The sequence below is a fragment of the Leptopilina heterotoma genome, unplaced genomic scaffold, assembly GCF_015476425.1.
Source record: "Leptopilina heterotoma isolate Lh14 unplaced genomic scaffold, ASM1547642v1 Lhet_70, whole genome shotgun sequence".
NCBI lineage: Eukaryota > Metazoa > Arthropoda > Insecta > Hymenoptera > Figitidae > Leptopilina > Leptopilina heterotoma.
Window position 1 is genome coordinate 622,767 of NW_025111162.1, and position 19,631 is coordinate 642,397.

At 31.2% G+C, this 19,631-nt stretch overlaps 1 protein-coding gene across 2 annotated transcripts in view; it reads right to left on the reverse strand.

The window, feature by feature from the left end:
• Positions 1–14,672, reverse strand: part of LOC122510539 — a 253,126-nt gene extending 238,454 nt beyond the window's left edge. For both annotated transcript variants that reach the window (XM_043625284.1, XM_043625278.1), the window contains exons 1-2: positions 14,569–14,672; positions 14,225–14,505 (exon numbers count right to left, since the gene is read on the reverse strand). The gene's annotated coding sequence lies outside the window, so the exon portion shown is untranslated. The remainder of the gene's footprint in view (positions 1–14,224; positions 14,506–14,568) is intronic.
• Positions 14,673–19,631: the final 4,959 nt, after the last annotated feature.

Here is a 19,631-nt window from a genome sequence, read left to right on the forward strand (position 1 = left end):
GACTTGAGAGGCCCAATTATACTTCTCTTCACTCTTGTTACAATCCGACAAAAATTTAAGACGCTCAAAACAGATTCTAGGATATCTCTCAACTTCCATATCATAAATTTTTTCTAACCAATTTAATAACATTTTAAATATTCTTAGAGAGATATGATGACTCCCTGTCTCTATTCTAACCGCATAATTTGGAGTATTCCGGGGAAGGTTAAGAACTCTTTTATAAAAATTTAAATGCATTTTTTCTATATCCTCTAAATACCTAAGTCCCCAAATTATAACTCCATACAATAATATGCTGGCAATAAGACTATCAAAAAATCTATCAATAGGTCGCCAAGAGTGAAGATTAAGATTATTAATAAGAGGGATCGTAGTACCAATCGCTAGTTTTGAATTAGATACTGCTTGCTGCGTCGCTGATGCAAAGAGAGCAGATTCCGCAAACGGTATTCCTAGGTATGTGTACGAGTTTACAATTTCAATTTCTTCTTTATCAAATATTAGAGGAGGATATTTTTTAGTGTGACCTCGACCACCCTTCTGGAAAACCATGACTTTTGTTTTTTTGACATTTATTGTTAATTTGTTAATTTGACAGTAATCTTGGAGAATTTCAATTATTTTTTTCATTTTAATTATATTATCTGCAAGAATGGCTATGTCATCTGCGTAGGCTTGAGTGAGAATTTCTTTTAAATGGTTAATAGCAACTCCCCTTACCCCTCTATCAATCAAAAATTTATCTAAATCAGAAATAAATAAATTGAAAATCCAAGGACTCAAAACTTCACCCTGCATCACTCCTTCAGTGGCCTCAACATTAGCGGAGTTACCATCCCTCCCTTTCACTGAAACGGATGCCCTAGAATACAAACTCATCAGTATTCTGATGAATTTCGAGCCAATGCCCAGATTGTTCAATTTCTTTTTAATTAGATAGTGAGACAAAGATGGGAATGCGCCTTTAAAGTCTATAAACAAGACAAATAATTTCCCCTTCTTCAGATTTATTCTATTCTGAATCATAGCATTCAGCGTAAATAAATTATCCAAACAGGAGCGCTTTTCTCGAAAACCCGACTGCGATTCAGGCATTAAGTTATTCGCATTTATCCATGAGGAAAGACGTTTCGAAAGAATCTGCGTGAAAACCTTAAGTGTGGAATTTAATAAAGCGATTGGCCTATAATTTAAATGATCAAATTTATCTCCTTTTTTATGAATCATTATTAAATCAATATTTGTCCAATCTTCAGGAACTTTTTGTGAATCCATTATTTTATTAAATAATTTTACCAAATAATCAATTCCATTATCAGGCAGACCCTTCAGAAATTCATATGTTATACCATCGGGCCCCGGTGCCTTATTAAATTTACAATTTCTGAGACTAATAATTACTTCCTCTTTTGTTATAGGAGGGTCAACAAATTCATTATAAGACTCAGAATTGTTCAAAATATAGAGATTAGCGCTCCTTTGTGGAAAAGATTCACTAAAAAATTTCGCCCATGATTTCAGGTCCAAAAGATTTATTACGTTAGCTTTACGGCGGGATTTATTAACAATTTTCCAGAAGGTTGTCGGATCTTTTGCCGACGCTAAAATTTCAATGCGATAATCATTATAAACTTTTTTCTTTTTCTCTAATAAATTTACGTAACTCCTCCTAAGATTATTATATTCTTTAGTCAACTCTGGAGGAAAATTTTGCAGTCTACACTCTTTTAACTTACTTTTCAAAAACTTTCTTTTTTCTAAACACTCCATATCGTACCATACTTTAGAGAAGCCAATTCTATTATTCCGAACATGCAACATACCCAAATTATCAGCAACATTTTTAATAGTATTTACAAAATTCGTAGATAGAGAGTCAATGTCAGCGTCAGTTTGTAAAGATTTTAGAGACAATGAGAGAGCATTGTTATATTCAGAGATAAAATTATCATTCCATTTATATTTTGCTTTATTAACTATAACTTCATTCTCAAAACTAAGTGAAAGAGCCACCGGAAAATGATCAGACCCAGACACCATATTCATTACTTTTAAATTATTAATCATAAATGTACTGAACATATTAGTCCAAACCAAATCTATTATCGATTTTCCGCCTATAGCATTCATGAATGTATAAGTCGCCGGTATATCTCCGGTGGTTCTCCCATTCATTAAAATCATACCCAAACTCTCAAAACAAGCTACTAATTTATTTCCCCTATTATTTATTTCTTTGTCGAAGGTTAATCTATCATTAAATAAATTATTATTAAGTAAGTTTATATCTTTATCAATTTGGTTTAAATTGCCAACTCTAGAGTTCATGTCCCCACCAATGAATATAGGCGTGTCTATAAGATTCTCATTTATAGTATCAAAAATATCATTTAAAATTTCCAAATTATTAGAGATAGGATCAGTGGGGTTAAAATATAAAAGGCCTACTATAAATCTGACATTACAATTCCTGTCAGAAATAAAAATAAAAATAAATGAGTCACTTTTATGTAAAATTTTAACATTATAAATTCGCGCGTTGATTAAAATGAGCATACCTCCTTTGGGCCTTCCTCTTCCCTCACACTTCGTTGCCGGAGAAAAAATAGGCTCCAATTTGTAGTTTGGATGACAAATTTTTAATTTTGGCAAAGATGTGGACCAAATTTCCGTCAAACACAAGATATCTTCATTCGATGAATTTTCCAATAACTCTGAGATGTTTTTCCTTCCTCTTGTATTCCAGAAGAGAATCCTAGGGCCCAGCTTGTGGTTGGATTGTCAGGCCTCGGGGGTGGTTTTTGTTTCCTTAACATCAGTTATCTCTTTTTGGAAAAAATCCTTTAAGTTACCTGAAGGTGGAATCGACGAACTTTTCTTAGAGTTTTTTAATTTTTTGAATTTTAAAGACTTATTTTTTGACCCCTCAGGTCTTCCCCTCTTTCGAGTAATGGTAGGAATTGTTGAAACACTCGATTTGATGGATTCCGCGCTGTCACTATCATCTTCTCTCTCCTTGTCATCGACCAAATTTAAAGACGGTATAAATTTCAATGCCGAATGTTCGTCATACAATTTATTCTCACACAATAATTTTGTATTATGAACGTGTGAAATTTTTCCTATAGAATCGAGCTTCTGTTTATATTCAAAGAGACACTCGCGGATTCTTTTGTTATCGATTCTCTGCTCCTTTGTAAGGTCATTAGAAACGAAAATTTTTCGATCTTTGAATTTCGTTACATTTTTAAATACCAATGATTTGAAAAGGACTTCCTTGAATGCAATCAGAAGAGGTCTTGATCCAGGATTGATGCCTAGTCTTTTAATAGAACAAATATCCTCCTTCTTGAGATGCACATCTATTGAATCAAAAACATTGGTCACTACACTTGAGAGATCCTCGTTTTCGGTTTCCTCGATGCCAAACATAACGATATTTTTTTCCTTATCCTTTCTCATAAGATAATGAATAGCCGATTCTGTTTGGTCCAATCTTCTCTTTAATTGGCGATTTTCGTTTTTAACTACTTTATATTTGTGCATGCAGTCTTCCAAAGCCGATGATAAATTTTCATTTACCTCTTTCAAACTTGATATATCAGCAGCGACAGTTGACAAAGATTGTTTACTATTATTAACGTCCACTTTTATTTCTAAAAGCAACTTCATTATGTCGTCGTTTGTAGCCATTTTTTAGGCTTATATTTAACAAAAACAAGATTGAAAATACGAAAAAAGATTCACAAGACTAGCACAAAATATAAATATACGTAAATATACTATATGAAAAGCGGAACGATTGTTGACACGTCCGTACAGCTTGAAAGCCATAATCAAACTGATTAATAATAATTATAATATTTAACATTATAATTCATTACACAGGCACACAAAAAAATAAAAAAGTCAAAACCCAGAGGTTACACCCCCCTTACCCCATGTTTTTGGGGTCGCTGAAACCGAATATGACCATGAAAATTTTTTTTCATCGGCCATTTTCCCGCTACCACTCCCTTACACCTGCTCCCGGGGGTTGGAATTTCAGTTTTAAAAAAAGTGGAGTAGGGTGTCTATTCCTATGTTTTTTGGGTCGCTAAAACCAAAAAAGACTACCAAAAACAAATTCTTCCCTCCATTAACCCCCTACAACCCCCTTAACACCCGAAAGGTGGGTGGTCGAAATTCGAATTTTCACGAAAAGTCGATTACGATGTCTAAACCTACGTTTTTTTAATCGCTGAAGCCAAAAAAGATTCCCTAAATCAAATCTTTTCCACCCCGATCCCCTACAACCCCCTGTAATAATTTTTTTCAAATAAAACGAACCGATTTTTGGGAGATTGAAAATTAAATATTAATTATCAAAAATTATTGCACGGGGTTGTAGGATGTTGAGGGTGGAAAGGATTTGATTTAGGTAGTCTTTTTTGGTTTCGGCGACCCAAAAAACGTAGGTTTAGACACCGTAATCGACTTTTCGTGAAAATTCGAATTTCGACCCCCCACCTTTCGGGTGTTAAGGGGGTTGTAGGGGATTAAGGGAGGAAAGAATTTGTTTTTGGTAGTCTTTTTTGGTTTTAGCGACCCAAAAAACATAGGAATAGACACCCTACTCCACTTTTTTTTAAACTGAAATTCCAATCCCCGGGAGCAGGTGTAAGGGGGTGGTAGCGGGAAAATGGCCGATGAAAAAAAATTTTCATGGTCTTATTCGGTTTCAGCGACCCCAAAAACATGGGGATAGGGGGATGTGACCTCTGGGTTTTGACTTTTTTATTTTTTTGTGTGCCTGTGTTATTATTCCAAATTATATTTATTTAAATAATATATTATTAATATATCTAATAATAAATGTTAATAGTTTTGTTACTGAATAATAAAAAATATCAATTATTTATCGATGTTTATTAAATTATTCATTAAATATTTTTAATTTTAAAATGTTTTAAAAGTTGAATTTTGTAATGATTATAATTTTATTATGAGTTATTTAATATTCATTTTTAATAATTAAAATAATTCAGGATTAGTATGTGTAAAATTTTTAGTCATAGTTTTCACTTTGCCCTTATAAGTAACAAAATATACGGCACTGGCATTAATATATTAGATTTGCCCGAGTTCTCATCGAGACTCAGTGGCCATGCGGTTTAAGTATGGTTGCGTCAAGGACTTCCGGAATGCGTCTGGTGCGGGGGGACGTGAGTTCGATCCCACATGCGAGCGGATTTTTTCATTATAAGCGTTTACATAAAATAATAAAATTACTATTTAATCTGTATAATTAATAAGTGTTGTGAAAAAAAACTTGTGAACTTGTTTGTAAATAATATTAAAAGTCTGTTAAAAATGAAGTTAAAAAATGTACCAATTATCACAAATTGTCTTTTTTTGCTAAAATTATTTTTCAATATTATTATGTTGAATGACATTTATTGTTAGTAATATAATATTTATATGAAAATAATATAATTATTATAATAATAACTTATTGTCATTAAATATGTAAATACATATATATTAATAACAATACTGTTTATTATTAATAATAATTAATATATTCACGTTATATTGAATGAACGCGTGAGAAGCGTGTAAATTTGGGAACAGTGGAAGCAGTCTTGTTCAGTCCTGCTTTCGGCTTCCGCAGCATTGATTGAAGATTGAGCGCCAGTCTTCAACAAAGACTGAGCGTCAGGTTTACATCGATGTTACTATTCCGGACTCAAGCAGCCTTGCTTTCGCTGTCCCACCAAGCTTTGACCAATACTGACCAACCCTCAATCAAGCTTCGTAAAGCCTGAACTGACTGTCAGCTCGCGCCTGGGTTTTAGTAGACCTATACTCTCTTAGCATAGATTTCTACAAATCGAGTATAAACAGCGCCGTGCTTTTTAAGTATAGACCATGTCTTACTACAAACGCTTGATTTTTCTCTCCGTGTACATAACATTCTGTTTTGTGAGAAACACAAAATTAAAAATATTTTTTTGAAAGTCAATTCTTGAAGACAAATATATATTAACACTATTTGTTTTTCATAAAATAATAGTATATTCACATCTGAAATTAACACAAATGGAAACAGACGATCAGCTGGCATTTACCTTGGGTAGAATCGCGCAACGCACACTGCGCATGCTCTACAGAATTTTCAAGCGCAGTCAACTAATCTTTCACGTACTTTATAAAACTGAACAAATGACTTTTCGTTAAAATTTAAAAAACACTGTTGTCCATACTATTACTAGAATAACTCTAGGACTTTTCTATATTTTCTAATAAAAAGTATATAATACAGCCTTGTATTTTGTGTCCTATCCAAAAGTCAAGCACTTTCAAGGAAGGATTCACGTACTTTTTTTTCCGTGCAATGAAAATGATAAAAAATTTAAAAAATAGGTAATCTTTGTGAAAATTGAAAAATAAGGTTTAGTTTTGAAAAAGAGTTTTTGAATTGAAAAGTATACAACAAATGCTGTAAAATTCACTATAAAAAATTGAAATCTGTCAAGATAACAAATTCAGAGTCGAAAGTCGAACAAAACATAAAAAAAGTATAGAAGGAGTTTACACCGTAAGCCTTAAATATAAGCCTCCGCGAGCATAAACGGATATGCCTCCATGAGCATATACTCGCGTCTGCGCAAAGTGTTTGCCTGCAGCTGTGTTGTGAAAGAGTTTGCCTTGACCACGTGTTCGCGCAGGCGCAAATATATGCTCCTGGAGGTATATCCGTTTATGCACGCGGAGGCATATATATTTAAGGCTTCCGTGTAAACTGTCTCATAGTAAATAAAGTATACGTACAGCGGTAAATTTTCTAAAAATCCATTAAACTTCCTAGAAACTTGCTTTTCAAACCATTTCGTGGTCATAGATTACAAATCTCAAGTCAAAATCTATAAATACTAAATAACGGAAATTTCTTTTCAATAAAATATATCTTAAATCCACTGATCTGTATTTGACACAATAAAGCAAGGAGAATAAAGTGGAAATGAGAATTGGAAATTTTTCGTAAGAAAAGTTGGAATACCGAAGAAATCGACATTGGGAATTGTTGGATTAGATGGTTCCAGGGCAATAAAAAGAGGCGGAGGCGACAAATGCAATATAGTATAGAGAGCCTTCTCTCCACCCCCGCCCCCACTCCTGAAAAAAACGAGTCAGCCTTGAAAACGCAGTTGTCGGCGTTTCTATTGATGGGCCGGAAGACTTATGTGTCGGAGCACATTTGTTCGTCCATTATTTCGAGGTAGTGTGTCGTGCCGTGCAAAAGAGAAGAAACTAAAGTTAGAGAAGGACAAGCCAGGAGAAACGAGATCGAGCAAAGTAGCACCAGAGGGTGATTTATCCACGGTGCCCCCGGGCCAACGCCTCCCTAATCTCTCTGCTCGCGTCCCCGTTAACCCCGCGTTATCCTCTCTGTTCATCTTCTTGACTCTTGACTCCTCTGCCCTCACTTTCCGCTCGGCTTTCCATTCTCCTCCTTCTTCTTCTTCTCTACCTCAAAAAACCTCTTTTAAACTAAATCTAAACTAAAACAAATTCTAACACTTGCCCCATATATACTTAATATCATTTTTACAATTTTTCTCTTAAAAAAGAAGATAATTTTTTCCAAAAAACTTTATCAAACAATTTTCTTTCCTCTTTAATGAAACGAAAATTTTTTTCATAAAACTGACGAGAGAAAAAGCTGAAAATTTCTTTTTTTTAATGTTTTTAACTTTTGTTCCCCTTCTGACGCAATGAATCACTTTATCCTATCTGTGTTATAAACCAATCCTTAGGGATTCGTTTATAGCCGCGATAGTGCAGGTAGAAAAAAAAGGCATGGCCCCCCCAAAAATAAACCCTCATTGGAAGATGTACCATAGAACTTGGTTTTGACGACCTCTCTCTTTTTTTCTTTACACAAAAATTTTCCCTCAAAAAAGTGAAAAAACAAACCACATGCCGGAAATTGTAGGATATCCTTTATATTCATAACCTGACACTAAAAAAAATTAATTTAAATATAAATTATTTTAAAAAATGGTTTAAATAAATTTATTTGGATGTTAAACATATCAAATTGATTTCAATTATTTGAATTTTTTTAATCAAGTTTATTTAAAATGAAAAATGACTCACTGGATAACTCGAAATATTGCAGCAAGCTTGCGGCTTTGAAGTTCTATGGTCTTTAAATCCATTTTTATTACATTCTCAGTAAAGTAAAATATAGAGATATTTATATGCTTTCAAAATACAAATTAACACACGCAATATTATGCTGTTCGGGAAAATAATATAATAATAATAAAATTTGTTCTACTCACTCTAGTATGCTAATTTTTGTAGTGTAATTATTTTCAGAAAATTGCAAGTATAACGCTATATAATTATATAATTTTCATGACCCTAGTAGAAAAATTTGGTGGCGCTATAGCATGGTGCCACTCTTGCGTTCCATTGCGCTGTAGTGGCGCTGAGAGCATTTGAAACACTTTTTTAGTCTAGCGCCTTTCTCGCATTCTGCTCGCAGTGCTAGAATGAACATAACCTCACCTGCCAAAACTTTATTTCGCGAATTAAAAAATGATTCCTATGTCATTTCTTTTGCCGAATATAATTAAAAAAATCGTGTACATATAAAAAACATTTACTAATTATCTGCCTACAATGAAGTTTTAACGTATTTGAAGAGTTAATACACGTTTCGTTTAAAGTTATGGTAAGATTTTAATTTAGAAAACGGCAACCTTTTCTTAATCCCAAGCCTATAATCAAAATTTTGATCATTATTTGCTGTATAAAATTGTTTTTCAAATATGGAAATTTTAAGAATAAATTATTATTAAATTTCCATTAAAAATTATTTATTTCTTTACAGTAACAGTGTCAAAAATAGTTACACATGTTAAACATTGAAATTAAAATTTTTGAAATTAACCAATTTCTTTTATAATAATAATAAAAATTGCAAAAATTAAGTTCCTATTTAAAATCAGTAAATCTTTTCTGTCAGGTGAATTAAAAATAAAGAAAAAATAAATTCAGTTTGAGGTTATGTTTTCTAATTCGAATGGAGAAAAATTAATAATATATTTGATCCATCAAAAAGTATTTATATTGTTACTCTTGGTGATAAATCGTTAGATTAATTACTTAAAATATATTTAAAAATTTTCTTGGAGGTTGAATAAAACATTCATATACTAAAAATTCTATTATAAATAAGTGTATAAATTAACGAATGAACAAGAAATTTATAATGCAATATTAATTTATGTTTAAATTTAATACAATTACAAATATATAAATACTTACAATCCTTTAATATATATATATTGTTTTTAAATACGACAATATTCTACAAGCAAACATTTCCTTTTACTTTAAAAATAAAAACAAACACCTTTGACACTTTATGCAACAGAAATTTGAGGTTATATTGCATTCTAGCGGAAAGTGCTCGCGCCATGCAAGGTGCTAGAAGACGTCGGCGAGATAAACTACCATGCAAATTCCAGTGGTGGCGCTAGCATATATCTAGGCTTTCATTAAATTTTTCTACCTGGGCGAGGCAGCTTTTAATGTTCTTTATTTTTATGTATCTCTCGCTGTCACTATGATAGTAATGTGTAAATTTTGTCCCTATCTCGAATAAGATCGTGGGATTAAATCGATCAAGAGTATCTTAATCCCGCAACTAGTCTCGACGATTAGAATGATTTAGTTACTTAAATAGTGTACCGTTCTTCGCACGTTTTTATCGCCTTTACTTCCCGTCGTGAAGAATACTAATGGTTATGCAAGCTGTTCGCCATCGCTAACGGGGACGTTTTTAGCACGAAGCACCACACATTTTTTGTATACTAGACGAAAATTGCGCGCGCCAACGGTATTTAGCATTTGGTAATGAAAAATTAATTTTTAACACATACACTACCGTCCAAAAGTATCAGGACGATTACATTCGACTCTATGAAAAAACATGCCATCACTTTTTCAATCATATCTCGGAAATAAAAGGAGGTACAAAAAAAACTTAAATACGGTTAGAAAGCTGATTAAATTCTGCGTAAAATAAAGGCGCTAGCACAGTTCCTACTGCCTGCCTGCAGGTTGACATGGTAACACATAAGAGTAAGAGAGTCAGAAAATTCAAATTAAATGTTTTTTCTCTCTCACTCTTATGGCGCCTGCCTGCACAGGCAGGCAGGCAGTAGAGGTGAGAGTGTACCTTAAGCTGTCGTTGAAGTCATTTCGTTAATTATTTTTTAAGTTGTAGAGTGACAAAGAAATAAAAAAAATTATCAAATTTTCTCATTTTTGTCTCTTGACTTTAACTTTTTCAAAAATCTAGAATAATTTAGATAAAATTTTTCTAAAAACACAAAAATCTTCGTTAGAATTTCAGCTTTAAAATAAGCCTTCGGAAATTTAAAAGGTTAATCCGTCTTCGATACATCATTAAAAAAGTGAAGCCGTGTTTCGACCGATTGGTGCATTGAAATTCAACTCCCAAGAGAAATGTAATACTGGCATAGTACTGACCCAGTACTGACTGCCAGTATAGCAGTACTGACTCCAGTACTAAATCAGTACTGGGAAATCCCTGGCTGGTAACGCTGTCCAGTACTGATTTTTTACTGGCAGTCAGCACTAAGTCAGTATTAAAGAAAAAGGAGTAATTTATTGAATACTAATAATTATTATTAATATTTCTGTAGTAAACAAACTTTTATGAGTAACAATAAAAATGTAAATAATTAGCAAAATTGCTTTTATTGAAATAAGTTTTAAAAAAAAATTTTTCTTTTTTTTTCATTAATTGATACAATCTTATTTATTTTAATTATTTACTAAATTATTATTATTATTGTTTATAATTATTTAAATTTATATTTTATGTAACACTGTTGAGAATTATACACTTAACACTAAGAACTAAGACGGAAAAATATCGCACGCACGGGGAATCGAACCCTAGACCTCGAGGACGCAAGTCGAATACACTAACCGCACAGCAACACAAGCTTGGAAGTGATTTTACTCAAACTTCCTTTTGATCTATGGGAAGGATATATACAGTGCTATAATAATGAATTCACTGTATATTATATTTATTTAAAGAAAAATTATTATAAATATATGTTTTACATATTTATATACATTTTAACAAGACATTCTCATTATATATTAATTAATAGGTATAGCATAAAAATATGGTACAAATTATTAATTTAATTATTTATTTATTATTTTTAAATTATTTAATTAGGGGAAGTGCGCCGGTTGTGGGCACCCTCCGGTTGTGGGCACCCCTACGTAAACTTCGACGGCAAGCAGACTTTACTGAACTAAGTATTGCAAGTCGTGTTCGTTGACAATACGGACTTTTCGTATTGATAACGAAACAAATATATGCATTTGTGTAATAGCTGTGAGCATAATAAAGAAAATTTGCATTAAATAAATAAAAAAGTAATTTTGTATTGTTTTCGAAGAGCAACATATGGATGTAGATTCGTTCAGAAAAAAAGGGTTTAATTTTTTTTTTGCAGTGTTGTCATTATATTTTGTGATTTACCTTCGTGTTTAACCAAAATCCTGCATCACAAAATGTGTTGGTCTTTTTAAAAAATGACTGTCATTCCCGGTTGTGGGCACCTTTATGTTAAGGAGGCTCTACCATCTGACAATGATGAGGACTACTGTCTCATCTATCTAAACTTTCTGCCAAGGAAAGTGACAGCCGCAAACTCCATTAAATGCGATGAATATAGTCGTTCAGTGCATTAGAAGTGCGTTATGGTATGCGTACTAGCTACTTCACATGCAAGCATTATGCTTTTGTTAGCGATGAGCATAGTGTGAAAACGTGTCATCATTTTTGTTCTTTATCCCGGCAAATTCTCTTAAAATAAAGAAACTTTCATTTCTTCTTTATTTGTGTTGGTTTCCTTTAATATTTTTCCATTTTTAGCGGATTTTTCAATGGTGCCCACAACCGGGTACAAAATTTTTTTTGTCAAAAAATTCCCATTTCACTAAATTTCTAATAAAACTTTTTTATTTAAAGGAATCAATTTAATTCCTTCACTGACAGTCACCTTAGACCTCTAGCTTTAAATTCGTACACATATATTTGAATAATATGCACATGGACAAATGTTATGAGGCAAAAACAAAAGGGTGCCCACAACCGGAACACTTCCCTTATTTATTAAAATAATAATAAAAAATGTATATATTTATACATTTAAAAAAAAATTTTTTTTTAATTTTATTATTAATAATACATAATAGTAAAAATAATTAATAATTAATAATATATTAATTAAGTGTTTGATGTTATTGTTGATGAATAATGTTTTTAAAAATTTTGGAAAATATTTTAATAGTTAATAAATCAAACGATGTTGTTATTAATAGTGGCCGGTTTAATGCCATTATAACAAATCTTGTATGTTTTTTAACTCCTTCGCAGTACTGATTTGGTGTTATGCCAGTTTTCTGCCAGTACTGATTTTAATATTTTTTTAACTCCGACGTATTACTGATTCGGTTTTGGAGTCAGTATACTCCCAGTACTGATCGGGTTCTGAAAGTCAGTACCGACGGTCAGTACTGAGTCAGTACCATGCCGGTGTTTAACTCCGTTCTAACTCCGGACATTTCTACTTAGGCTGTGACAACTCGATTCTGGCTTCGCGCGGCAGCGAATGAGAGAAAACAGGGACGAATTTTTGCTGGAGATAAATCTCTCATTCGCTGCCGCGCGAAGCCACAATCGAGTCGTCACAGTTGAATTTCAATGCACCAATCGGTCGAAACACGCCTTCACATTTTTAATGATATATCAAAGACGGATTAACCTTTTTTAATTTTCGAAAACTTATTTTAAAGCTGAAATTCTAACGAAGATTTCTGTGTTTTTAGAAAAATTTTTCTAGATTTATGAAAAAGTTGAAGTCAAGAGACAAAAATGAGAAAATTTGATAATTTTTTTTATTTCTTTCTCACTCTACAACTTAAAAAATAATTAACGAAATGACTTCAAAGACGGCTTATTTTACGCAGAATTTAATCAGCTTTCTAACCGTATTTAAGTTTTTCTTTTATCACCTTTTATTTACGAGATATGATTGAAAAAGTGATGGCATGTTTTTTCATAGAGTCGAATGTAATCGTCCTGATACTTTTGGACGGTAGTGTAATTAAAAATAATTTATAAAAAATAGAAATACTTATATAAAATAAATGATCAATTTTGTTTAGTGTAAAAAACATTCATTAATTATTTTTACACATGAAGTAATACGAACAAAATCTTTAAAAATTAGGCCTAATTTTAATCAAATAAATTTTTTAAAAATGAAGAAAAAATAAAATAAATTTTTTGTATATAATAACTAAAATATTATACAAACATTAAGGGAAAAATTATTATAAAATAAATAAATGTATTTATAAATCTGAATCAGTGAAATTCTGCTTAAGATTAGTGAAATTTCACTGAAAATCGGTGACTCTATTCTCGCGATTTGAATCAGTCATTTTTCACTGAAAATCAGTTCAAAATCACTGAAATATCAGTCATTTTTCACTGCTTGGCTAATTAGAAAGTTACTTGAAATTTCAGTCATTATTTAATTGACCAATCAGGAAAATATGACTGAAATTTAAATAAATTTTAACTGATCTTCAGGGGAATTTCACTGATTCATGTCGACTCGAAACTAAATTAATAAACTGAATTAACTTTCAAGTCGACAGGAAACTAAAATCAGTTTGTTAATTTAGTTTTGAGTCGACACGAAATTAAACTTTCCCCTATTATTTATTATTGTAACCATACAATTTACTTTTACAGAAATATCGAACATAAAAAAATCACGAACAAATGGTCACATAAATAATTATAAGATTTCAATTAGAATAACTCGAGCAAATGAAGCAAAAAGAACAAATTAATTCAAAAGCATAGACATAAAATTATTATAAAATTATTTAACAAAGAGAGATATCGTTTTATTCACTTTATAATCAATTATCAATATTCAACGTTCGATTAAACGAAGTATCACGATAAACATAAAATATTATACACACACATACAATAAGATATCATACACACATTCATTCTATACACACATATTCAATTTTACATATATCAAAGAGAGAGGAACAAACGTTATAAAAAATACAGTAAAATACGGACCAATGTCATTTGATGTTCGCCGCCCTCGAAAGGTTAATTAGATCGATCGCCTGGATTTGTGGTATGATCTCAGGTTGGAGATTGACGGTTTATTTCCGTGGTTACGTTAGATGACAATGTTCCCAAGATTTATCCGGAGTAATGACAACTGCAAACGCTAAATCGTACAGGTGATTCTTCTAGCAATGTGGTTTTGCAAGCAAAAATCCCAATTGTGCATCAAAAATCTCCCAAATCACAACCATCAAAAGCGGAACGATTTTCCCAAATAATTCGCCACTCTATAAGACAAAATAATATTTTACAACCGATCACTCAATATAGATTCAACTTTACACTTTTACCTTATGAGTTCTCGGCGAGATACATAAGCTGTGGCGAAGATCGCTCACTCGACCAAAGGGCGACGAGACATTAGCTATTAAAACGACGAAATATAAAATTCAATCGTCTCTCCCTACTTATTTCTACGTCGGTTCCCGAAGGCATTTTCGAGGCTTTCCGGATTTTTGCACTCACATATAGTTTTCGATACTCTGCCTTTACGCATACTTTAATAACATCATTCTCTTACTCTCTCATAATACTATATCGCTACATTATTAAACCTTCTTATAATATAAATATAATTTTATTTAAAAAAAATTCTAGGATAATAAATAAATTAAAATAAATAAATCTTAAAATACAGTACCGTGAGAAATTGTCGGTACGAACGACGGGCAAGCTAAGAAAAATTGCTGCTGAAATTAAATGAACATAGTTTATTATTAAAAAATGATAGCAACTTCACTGAGAAAACATAATTAATTCAAATACAAAAATAATTTTAGATGATTTTGTTTAATTGAAATTAGTTTATAAGCCTAGTCCCAATATATATAGAAAACATCTACTGCTTTGATTCAAAAGTAATATAATGAGTAAACTGAAAAACCCTTATATACTAAGTTTTATAAAAATTAGATTTGGCATTTAACAAACTTCTTCCTGTCTATTTAATTTTCCGAATTTAAAAATTAACACAATCAGAAATTTAACATTTAATAATTTTTTAAATTCAAAAATATATCTAAATTTACAAATACTTCATTTTTTATATACCGTAAGTGAGGCTAAATTCGCTCATGTAGGGTAAATTCGCTCAACCGATGTCTATTTTTTAAAATTCGATTAACATACTTTTTAGACAGAAATATTTAAGATTTACAATTGTTTTGGTTAATATAAATGGTAAACTTTAATTTAAAATTTATTTGCAGCAAATTCATTGGTAACTTTCAGTAGAAATTATATTTAAAACACAAGTGAATAATTTTCATATTGAACAAGTAGTATGAAAAAGTAGGAAATAAAGCTTTACTTCAAAATTTTTAAGCTGAATACTTCTGAACATTACATTTCCTGTATCTCCAACATGATATTCATAAAGCACAAAAATTAAAGCAATAAACAGATTCTGCAAAAAATCAATTAAAAAAAAAAATTCAAATTTGTTGTGTAAATTCGCTCAGGAAATAAGTCTACAAAAAAGATGTTTGGGCCTGGATATTTTAAGTATGTTAATTACTTTAATTTATAATTCGATTTTTTGAAATAATAGTACTCTTATAACTGAAAATTAAACGATTTAAAACGGTTTAAGCACTAAACTGTCAAACTTAACCTTGTTTTTTTATGGTTATGAGTACGTTTGATTGAATGATTGAATCTAATTACTTATTGATAAAACAATATTAAATATTTATTCCAATAACTTTGAATATAGTTCTTAATTTTTTTCTTTATTGATTCTAAAGAATATTTAGTTTCATTTTTGCAGATTATAATATATTTTGCCAGAATAATAATGGTGAGCGAATTTACCCATCATTTAAAGGTAAATTCGCTCACAAAAAAACGGCTTATAAATAATTTTCTGCAACATATTTCAATTTCTTTATGCAGTAATAGGAAAGATAAAGGGTTAAAGATTATATATTTTCAGTGCCAATGTTTATTTTCATCGTTTCCCGAAGTTATTTAAAAAAGAATTGAAAAATTGAGCGAATTTAGCCTCACTTACGGTAGTTTTTGATAGTGGAACAAAATGCAACAAAATGTTGAAGAAAAAGTTGATGAGTGATTTGTGTTAATATTTAAATAAGTAACGAATCTTCAATTTCTGAGAAATTTGATTTCTAAATTGTTAGAGAAGTAACTGAAATTTAAATACAAATTTAAAATTACCCGCGTTCAGCACCTCTTTCGGTGGCGTCCTAAACTTAAAACTAAGCTTCAATCTCTAACAGGGAGAGGGGGGGGTCAAGACATTTGTGACGATCTATAGAAAAATGGCGCTAATATATGGAACAGTGTATGACATGGGGAGGGGGGATGTCGAAAATGGTCAAAAATCGCGTGACGTATTATGGGTACGGTCCCTAAAAAATATTCTTAAATTTATGTTTAATGCCGCAAGTTTTAATTGAAATCTAATAAACTTGTAAAGAGGGAAGAATTGAATAATTACAAAGTAAATAAATATCGAAGTCAGTATTTTTAAAAGAATTTCAGTTTTATAAATAAGAAATTTCCAGCTTGAACATGAAGTTACATGACGCTGGTGACAACCAACGCCTCTTTCTGTGGCGTCATGTAACTTCTCTCATCTACTTCATAATATATCTTCTACTATTTCGTTACTCCAATATTTGAATAATCCAATTTTTCCCAGACTTTTAATAAAATTTTCTATAAGAAAAATTTTTCTAAACTGATTGATTCGGGAACAATTAGAGAACAATATTTTTTGTTGTAAAAGGAGAAGGAAAATTGATGATGAGTATAACAAATTGAAGTAATTACTGAAATGAAAGTCTTCTATGTATCAGATAATATTTGCGTGATTTGTTCTGTGACTATATAACACCTGCTTTCCTTTCTCATTCCCCATTAAGTTCCACCTTTCCTCTTTGGGTTCTCCGGGATCCATGCAGGATACTTGGAGTGACTAACGACTGGCAATTGTCTTCGCGATGGCTCATTAATTTCCGCAACCGGCGAGGTCGCCTGCCTCGAAACTCTCTTTCTCTGCGCGTACTCGCGCGCACACTTTATATCCCTCTCTTGTTTATGTGTGTATTCCGGTGACAAGTCTTCTGTTTCAAGATGTACGATCAGAATCATTAATGCAAAAATTCATCTTCATAAAACAATTCGACGAAAATTGTTTGCTATTTATCACTCGAATTCGTTGAATCAATCTTTTACGAGATCTTTTCGATTTGTTTTTGCTAAATCTCAACTAATCGTTTTTTTATCACAATAATTGAATTGTCGAAAAAATTACATAGCCACTAGGTTACACAATTTTTTGGATAGTTCAGTTATTAATTACGAAAATCTAAAAAGATTTTATTGAAGTTTAGTAATTTTTTGTTTTCCGATAAAAAATTATTATCTGAAGATAAAAATAATACTAAGGCCAAAGTCAAATAAGAGTTGCAAACTAAAGGCTGAGGGAAAATTTTAAATAAAGACCATGACTAAAGTTTAGGCAAAAATTAAGGCTAAAAGTAAAATTATGACTAAAATTGATGCTGAAATTCAGCCTTTAACTGAGGCTAAAATTCAAAATGGACAAAATTTAAGCTAACAAAGTTATGGCTTAAGCTACTCGTGAGGCTAGAATAAAGGCTAAACTATAATTAGGACTAAACCTAAAGCTGATATTGAAAATAGACAAGGCTTTATCTTAGGCGCAAAGTAAGGCTTCAAATATATAATTAAGTTTACGGCTAAAGTCAAAGTTTAAGATTAAAGAGATTCTAAAGGATGGAACCCTTGCTGGCAATTTATCTTTAAACGCAGAGAATATTTAGAAACGAATACCAATATTTTATGCACTATAAAAAAATTTTCTTACAAAAACAAAAATATCTCTTCCTAACATGTATGAGATATTAATTACCCTGATAGAAAAGTTTGTATATTTTTCGAGTTTGGAATAATAATTTACTTTTCTAACGTACGGCGTTGATGGCATCGAGTTGGTAGCATGTAGAAGTCTTTGGCGGTAAATAGTTATCCTCAGAGGTGGCGGTGCTTTCATATTCCATTCGTCATGACAGCGCAGCAGGAGATCCACACGCTTCTAAATCAACGATATTCTTATCTTGTACACGAGCTGACTTCTCTCGTTCATTCCAAAGAGCTCCATCCGAGGTTTATTCTTGCTTCGACCCTTTTGTGTATATATATATATATATATATATATATATATATATATATATATATATATAAAACTCTCGGCACACGCACGGTCCGTTTGTCATTTTCCATTGGTTTAACACCGCGGACCAAAGTGAAGCGTGTTGATGATGCTGATCTTTTGGAAATAACCGACTCCCGCTGTGGTCACAATATTTCATCTCGGGATATAGCATTTTTTTTTAAAGTTCTTTTTTTGAATGGAAAGTGTAATTGGAAAATGTCACTCGACTTGTATAATTTAAACGATTTGGGATAGATGGTTTTTTAGGAGGGGATTAGGGATTTCTAAAAGTACACGGCACTTTTCCTTAATTTTATGCTTAAAAAATTCGGGACAAAATTATGTTTAATTTAGTTATTTGTAAACAGAAATAAAATACAGTTGTATTTTGTAAATAGAAATCTAATTCGGTTATGTTTGTAAATAGGAATATAATTTAGCTATTTAATCTAGCAATGGATAGATATCTACCTTGCCGATTCTGTACTAATTCGCTTTTAAAATGAAAACTTTTTGACATTATGACTCAATGCAAGTACAGGCACTTAATTTTGGGTCTAATTAAAGATTTGTTGATTTTCAGAAATTTCCATTCCGTAATTACTACGTAACTTATTCGGAAAAAAATAGATTTCGTTGTTGTCACTATCGTTTTTAGTCTTAGTGACAGTTTTGCGATTTATATTGCTATTGTTATTTAGGCTAGTGATTTTTTTTATTTTGTCATAAAAACTTTTGTTATTAATATTAATGTATTTGTATAAATTATTGTTGCTTTGTTAATGCTTTTATTACTGGTTGTTATTGATATTTTTTTGCTATTGTTAATATTGCTACTGTTCTTGATAATAATTCTTTTGGTGTTTAAATTAGTTATTCTGATTGCTGTTCCATCTACTGGTATTTTTATTGTTTTTATTGTTTTTATTGTAATACCATGTATTAACATCCATAATTATTAACATTAATAATTGTTTTTTTGTTGTTTCTTTTGTTTTAATAGACATTTTTGTTATTCTTGTTGTTGTTATTGTTATTTTTTCTGCTCTTACATATACTGTTATTGTTGTTTCTATTGTTTAATCATTACTTATATTATTAATGTTGATGTTGTAACTGTTTCTGCTATTCTTGTTTTCTAAGATGATGTTA